The sequence below is a fragment of the Homalodisca vitripennis genome, chromosome 8 (assembly GCF_021130785.1).
Source record: "Homalodisca vitripennis isolate AUS2020 chromosome 8, UT_GWSS_2.1, whole genome shotgun sequence".
Lineage (NCBI taxonomy): Eukaryota > Metazoa > Arthropoda > Insecta > Hemiptera > Cicadellidae > Homalodisca > Homalodisca vitripennis.
The window spans coordinates 88,734,107-88,740,299 of NC_060214.1; the positions used below are offsets into that span (position 1 = coordinate 88,734,107).

The following is a 6,193-nucleotide window of genomic DNA, read 5'->3' on the forward strand; positions in this document are numbered from 1 at the left end:
ATAAAAATACAATAAAAAACAAATTACAAGTTTCAAAGGAAACATTTTAGTACGTCTACGGTCAAAGATGCCATAGTCTCATTAGAAGTAATTTTAAGGAACCTATTAAATTTATCACACAAATGTTTAATTTGAACGAATTGTATTTTATTTTTAGGCAATATGCTCTTGACGATCAAGAAACTGAAGAGTCTGATGAACACCTACTGGATGCTGTGTGATGCCGTACACCAGGCTAATGACTTCTACTGCTATCAGCTGATGGCCGTTGTCTTTAACTCATTTGTTCACATCACTATAACGTGTTACATCATTTTCTTGTACGTAAGAGAAGGCAACATGTTCGCTATAATTACTGAAGGAGCCTGGTTCCTTACTCATATTTACTACGTGGTTGTGTTGGTAAACTCAAGCACAGACGTCACTAACTCGGTAAATGTGTAGCAGAATCTTCTTATTTTTTTACTAGCGTTTTATATAACTCATTACAGGTAATACCTCTACTTAACCAACGTTTTATAAGAATCGCTTTTTCATCCAACATAAAGGGAAGGCTTTATATAAATCTTTTGGTGGTCTACTCAACGTGATGAAACTGCAAAGAACTTATGTGATTTTATACAGATTAGGAGTGTAATCTAGAACTGAAATGTAGATTTAATTTTAACAGATTCCAATACATCGCCTGCTGCAGACCTTAATTGCCTAACCAGACCTCATGCAACAAAATGAGATGGGTTGAACGGACAAGGTTTTACCTCACTGGTGAAAACTTAGTTCATGGATCCTTGTAGACATCTCGTTATTCTTAGAATAACTGATGAATTTCCTTTTCAGACAAGCAATAAGAAGTAGTGTATATATAGCTGAAATGGACGTAGTGTGGAGAAAAGGATTATCGCCATGAATTGATACTGACGTTACCAGGCCAGTTTAAAGGTTTGAGGTGATAGAAATTTCATCCAATGCACATAACGGGTCTCATGTATTTTTAGAGTACAACATCTAAACCAAATGTATAATGACGAGTAGGTTTAAAACCCCGTGGTTATGGTCAACTGATAGAACAGGATTCAGAGGTAGGCCGATAAATAAGCTTCTTATAATTACTATTGACCGGAATATGGTACTTGAACTCTACAACCTCACAAATGTGGTAAATTGTCAAATGATGATTTGGAGTTTTTAGTTTTTATGATTCCTTGGCCCTCAGAAATGCCAAGGAATATCTAAATGCAGTTAAATATTATATCGGTCGTTCTCTATACGTATAGAGTGCTCTCAAAGTGAAATGGAATCTGAAAATATATATTTCTTGAAAATTTATTTTCTGAAAATAAATAAATATTTCTTAGAATACCCATTTCATTGATAGTTGCTAATTTCTTAAAGTTTAAATACAGATGTTTCCTTAAAGTTACAAAGATAAGTAGTGTTGTATCAATTATAATAATATATTACATATGAATATCTTGGTTATTTTAATTGGTTAATTTAAAGGTTAAAATATGCGAGTAAATTTCATTTCAAAATTTTTTATTTCAAATTTTGTTACAGGCTGAAGAGACAAGCCAGGTGATATGCAAGTTGATCAACAGTAACCTGGACCCGGTCCTAAAAAAACAGGTAATAATACAAAAATATTGTACTTAATTATTCTTCTACTGTGGTGCCAATCAAAATACTTTAATATTAATACGATTTGTATTTTAATCCAGACGTGAATAATCAAATCCATAACATATCAGTATTGACATTACAATCTAAACACGAAATTATTCACTTAAGGTGATACTTTTATGCCGTTTACATCTTATGATATGAAAAGTATTGTCAGTATCATATTCCCAATTATATTGTAGGCCAAATAAGAACCTAAGCACAAATGTGCAGAATATAAGATCAAAATGAGTTTTTGAAAATTTTCTTCGTAAATATTTTGCATTCTGAACATTTAGGTTGTATTAGAATTACGATTAAAACTCCCAGAAGAAACCACAACACACAGGGGGGAAGTATAAATACAAAAAAAACGCAATGTCAGAAATGTAAAAAAATTTCAGTAATAATATAATGGATTAGTGAAAATATACAATGTATTATTATATTTATAAAACTGTGATACAATAATAATCATAAAATAACCCAATACTCACTACTTGAAGTATGCAATTATAAAACAATAATATTTTAACACAGGAAGACGATTAATGATGACCAGTCTGTTTTTCAACATCCGGCCTTGCGCTGCGGATGTCAATTAAGATCATCAATCTTTAAAATGCAGAATTTTATGTACTGTATTCAATTCACTGCAGGTGTGAAGGAATAAATGTTTCATTTTACATTAATTTCCATGATGAACGGGGATATTTTTAAACGCAATAATAATTTCAACAAAGAAATCTTCCTGTCCTTTGAATCTAATTAAAAATATATTAACACTATTTATGATAACTGAAACAATATTGATATTATTTTGTGTGAATTTAAAAACCAATCATATTGTGTTTTAAACCTGTTTAACCCCACAAAGTATTCACATTATAGTTAAACATTTTTAGTTTCATATTATCACGTTTTAATTTTATAATACAATAATTAAAAATTAAATTTGAAATAACTATTATATTATTGAACTAAATTAACATTTTTCTAAACCAATACAAACACTATTTAAAACAAATATTTCATTATTTTTAACTATCAATTAATTCTCTAGTCGGTAATCAGTTAATTATGTTCATGTTAAACTTAAAATTTAACTAATTTTAAAATATTGTTAACTAATATTTTTTTTAAGTTACACTAATAACAATTTTCTATTTCCATAAAGTATGGTATTACAAGTTATTAACTATCACCAATTTGAAAATGTAAATAAAATAATATTTTTAGTTTTAAAGCGATATTAAACAAATAATAATAATAATAATGAATACTCTCAATGTATGCACCAAATTAGAATTTCCATACCTTAAGATATTCTAAACATAACATGTTGATTCTAAAAACAGAGTTACAGAGAGACAAAGTGAAAACAATTAATTATTTATCATATATACACAGTTACATTGACTATTTTGATTTCATGATCAATACAAATGTCTCACATACGGATGGCCAGTAGCAGATTAAACCCCATTGCACCCTTTCGATATAAATTTAAATGCATGAAAAATGTTACAATAAATTGGTTAAAATCTTTGGGTCTTTTTCCAGCTGGAAGGGTTTCTCCTGCAGTTTCCTCATCACAACGCAAGATTCTCTGCTCTTGGATATTTTCCGATCCACAACGAAACCCTCACAGCGGTAGATATTTACTGTTGTATGGAAACTGCACAGTCTAATTATATTGTATATACTGTAATAACAATCCTGAATACTATTCTATCTATATGTCATATATGACACAGTATGTAGACTGACAGTGTATTCTGTGTGTACAGATGGCTGGAGCGGTGACAACGTACCTAGTGATAATGATCCAATTCCAGGACAAACCACCATCCACCTAGAGCATCATGGGGTTTAGAACCACGCCACTATACGTAAACTTATATTTATTAGTTATTGTTTACGCGATGTAAGCACACACAATTTTATAAACACCTGTGATGACTACTTTGTTTGATCTTTACTGCTAGAAAACTTAGTTAATTATTTCTCTGAGTAAGAATTCATTGTGTAATATTACATAGTTACTGATATATGCAGAGGTCTCTTAGAGATTGAAAACTTTTTGTAACTCATGTGTCTTTGCTAGAACACAATTCATTAAGTCACATGGTACTATAAGGGATATGTTATTCAAGTTATAACTGTACTAAAGTGCATTAATTTATCTTTGTTGTTAAGAGTACATTAGCTTTATTTCTTCAGTTAAATTTTCATTCATGTTGTCATTCAAAAAGTAGAGTTTCCATTTCGTGTTGTTGCAAAAATACTAATGCACGAAAAAATATATTGTAGTTTTATTCACCCACCTACCTAAAAACCATAGGTTTTCTCACAAATACACTTCAACAATGTGGTTTAATCATTTCAATAGCTTAAACAATAAATTTTTGATCAAGATTTCGGTTTTGGTACGTAAACCTTTGGTTTTCTTATTGTCAGTAGACCTTGCAGAGCTTGATGTTACACTTTTCAATACCAGATAATTAAATTAGAGGTAATTATTCTAATAAACCAGTGACATAATTGCAAAATATAAATAATTATATAATTTTGTTTCAATGTTAACTAAGAAACGTAGTCTTGTTTAAACACAACAGATTTAATAATTAATTGCATAATTCATAAACAACCTCTGGGATATTAAATAACATATACTCTCGATATGGGTTGGATCTGCACGCCGATCATCATTCAGTAGCAAGTATTCTATTGCAGTGGATCAGGATTGGGAAAGCTTGTCGTACACTACAATAAATCCACAAATCCTTTTACAGCAGAGTCACCGCTTATCAAAGTGCGGTTTAGAAATGGAAGAGGCTCGGACTCAACTAAATTACATTAGTATCGCTGTTTCCTGAAAGGTACCTCACTTGGCCCCTATGTGTTTATATATAAGTTTCAATATGATAATAGTTTTGTTTTTTTAAGAGATTATTTGTAACCAACAATTTCAAATTGCCATAATGCCAAAACAATTACTAGATTCCATTAAATAATTACAAAACCAAGAAAAAAAGATTATTTTCTATGATAATAGTTTATTGTTTCATGCATTCGGTGCCGTTACTATCCGCAATAAATAAACGTAATGAAGAGTGTTAAAATAACAATAATGGAACAGCCAGTAAGATCTCATCCACAGATGTTTTATTTGTAGGCGTGGAGAAAGAAAACAACAAAATACACTCAACTTGGCACAAGTGCTCTTGACACGTGTGGAAGAAATACAATTCAAAACGTAATGGTTTTGTTCGAACCAAAACGCAGAGAATCCAATCACATTACTCAGTTTTAGTTTGAATTCCAACCATATGCCTTGTGGCATTTTACCCTACTTTACACTGTTTACGTTTGAACCCATATGTACAGACTATCCAATCACATTATCCCGATTTACTTTATATAACAACCAAAAACCTGACGGTATTGTAACCCTCATTACAGCCTAACACCATGACGTCTTTCAGACAGAAATTCAGTAGTAACAAATTTCTATCATACGTAAAGTTTTTAATTAATGTAAAAACTGTGCGAACACTATATAAATATATATTTGAAATTTATTTACAGTTTTAGAATTAATCATTCTTGAAATATTTTTTGTTGGTTTAACATACATTTCCTATTAATATTTCAAAACAATTACGAAATTTAGTAGTCTCATTTTGATTTCAGTGAGGATTTTGTTATAATACTAATTTAATTTGTTAGCAGTAATACCATTTTATAAATATATACACTTTAATCAACATGGAAGTGTTTTTTTAACTATTACATACTAATAACTGTTAAGCAAACTGTGCTCTCAATCATGTAAGGTGTACGAATGTTGATTTACCGACATTGCACTCACTATAATATTTTATTTTACTTTAGTATTTTCTAAAAACTGCAATGATAATTTACAAAACGAAATAACCATAAGCAACCCAATAAGAGAAATCGCCGTATTGATTAAACAATGAGATTTTAATTTGGATGTTTTTCTTTACAATATATAATAACCTACAATTAGAGGTATTTTATAACTTTCTTGGTGGAAAAAACACTCTTTGGACCTATGCTGTACCTGGATGATCTACTCATATAATTTCTCAATATGGACATAGCGGATGTCGGTAACAGCCACATTTGTGGGACATAATGTAAACTTTGGAGACAAGAATCAGTAACTAATAAGAAATAGTTGCAGAGGTGTATTGTTCAATCACCTTTCTGGATCTGGGGAGTAGATCATTAGGAATGATTAAGGTGGATATATTTATACCGACCAGGTAGGAGTACGCTACATTACATGTTGCTCCAACATATAATTATACCACGCTGAGGTTCAATCGTAGTTCTGGATCTGGGGAGTAGATCATTAGGAATGTTTAAGCTGGATATATTTATACCAACAAGGTAGGAGTACGCTACATTACACGTTGCGCAACAGGCTACGCTGAGGTTCAATCACAGTTCTGGATCTGGGGAGTAGATCATTAGGAATGTTTAAGCTGCATATATTTATACC

General features: G+C 30.7%; 1 long non-coding RNA gene across 1 annotated transcript; it reads left to right on the plus strand.

The window, feature by feature from the left end:
• The first annotated feature begins 1,415 nt into the window (after positions 1-1,415).
• Positions 1,416-3,714, plus strand: LOC124367148. The gene is made up of 3 exons (XR_006922873.1): positions 1,416-1,626; positions 3,223-3,312; positions 3,450-3,714. It is a non-coding gene; the product is annotated as an uncharacterized LOC124367148 (long non-coding RNA).
• Positions 3,715-6,193: the final 2,479 nt, after the last annotated feature.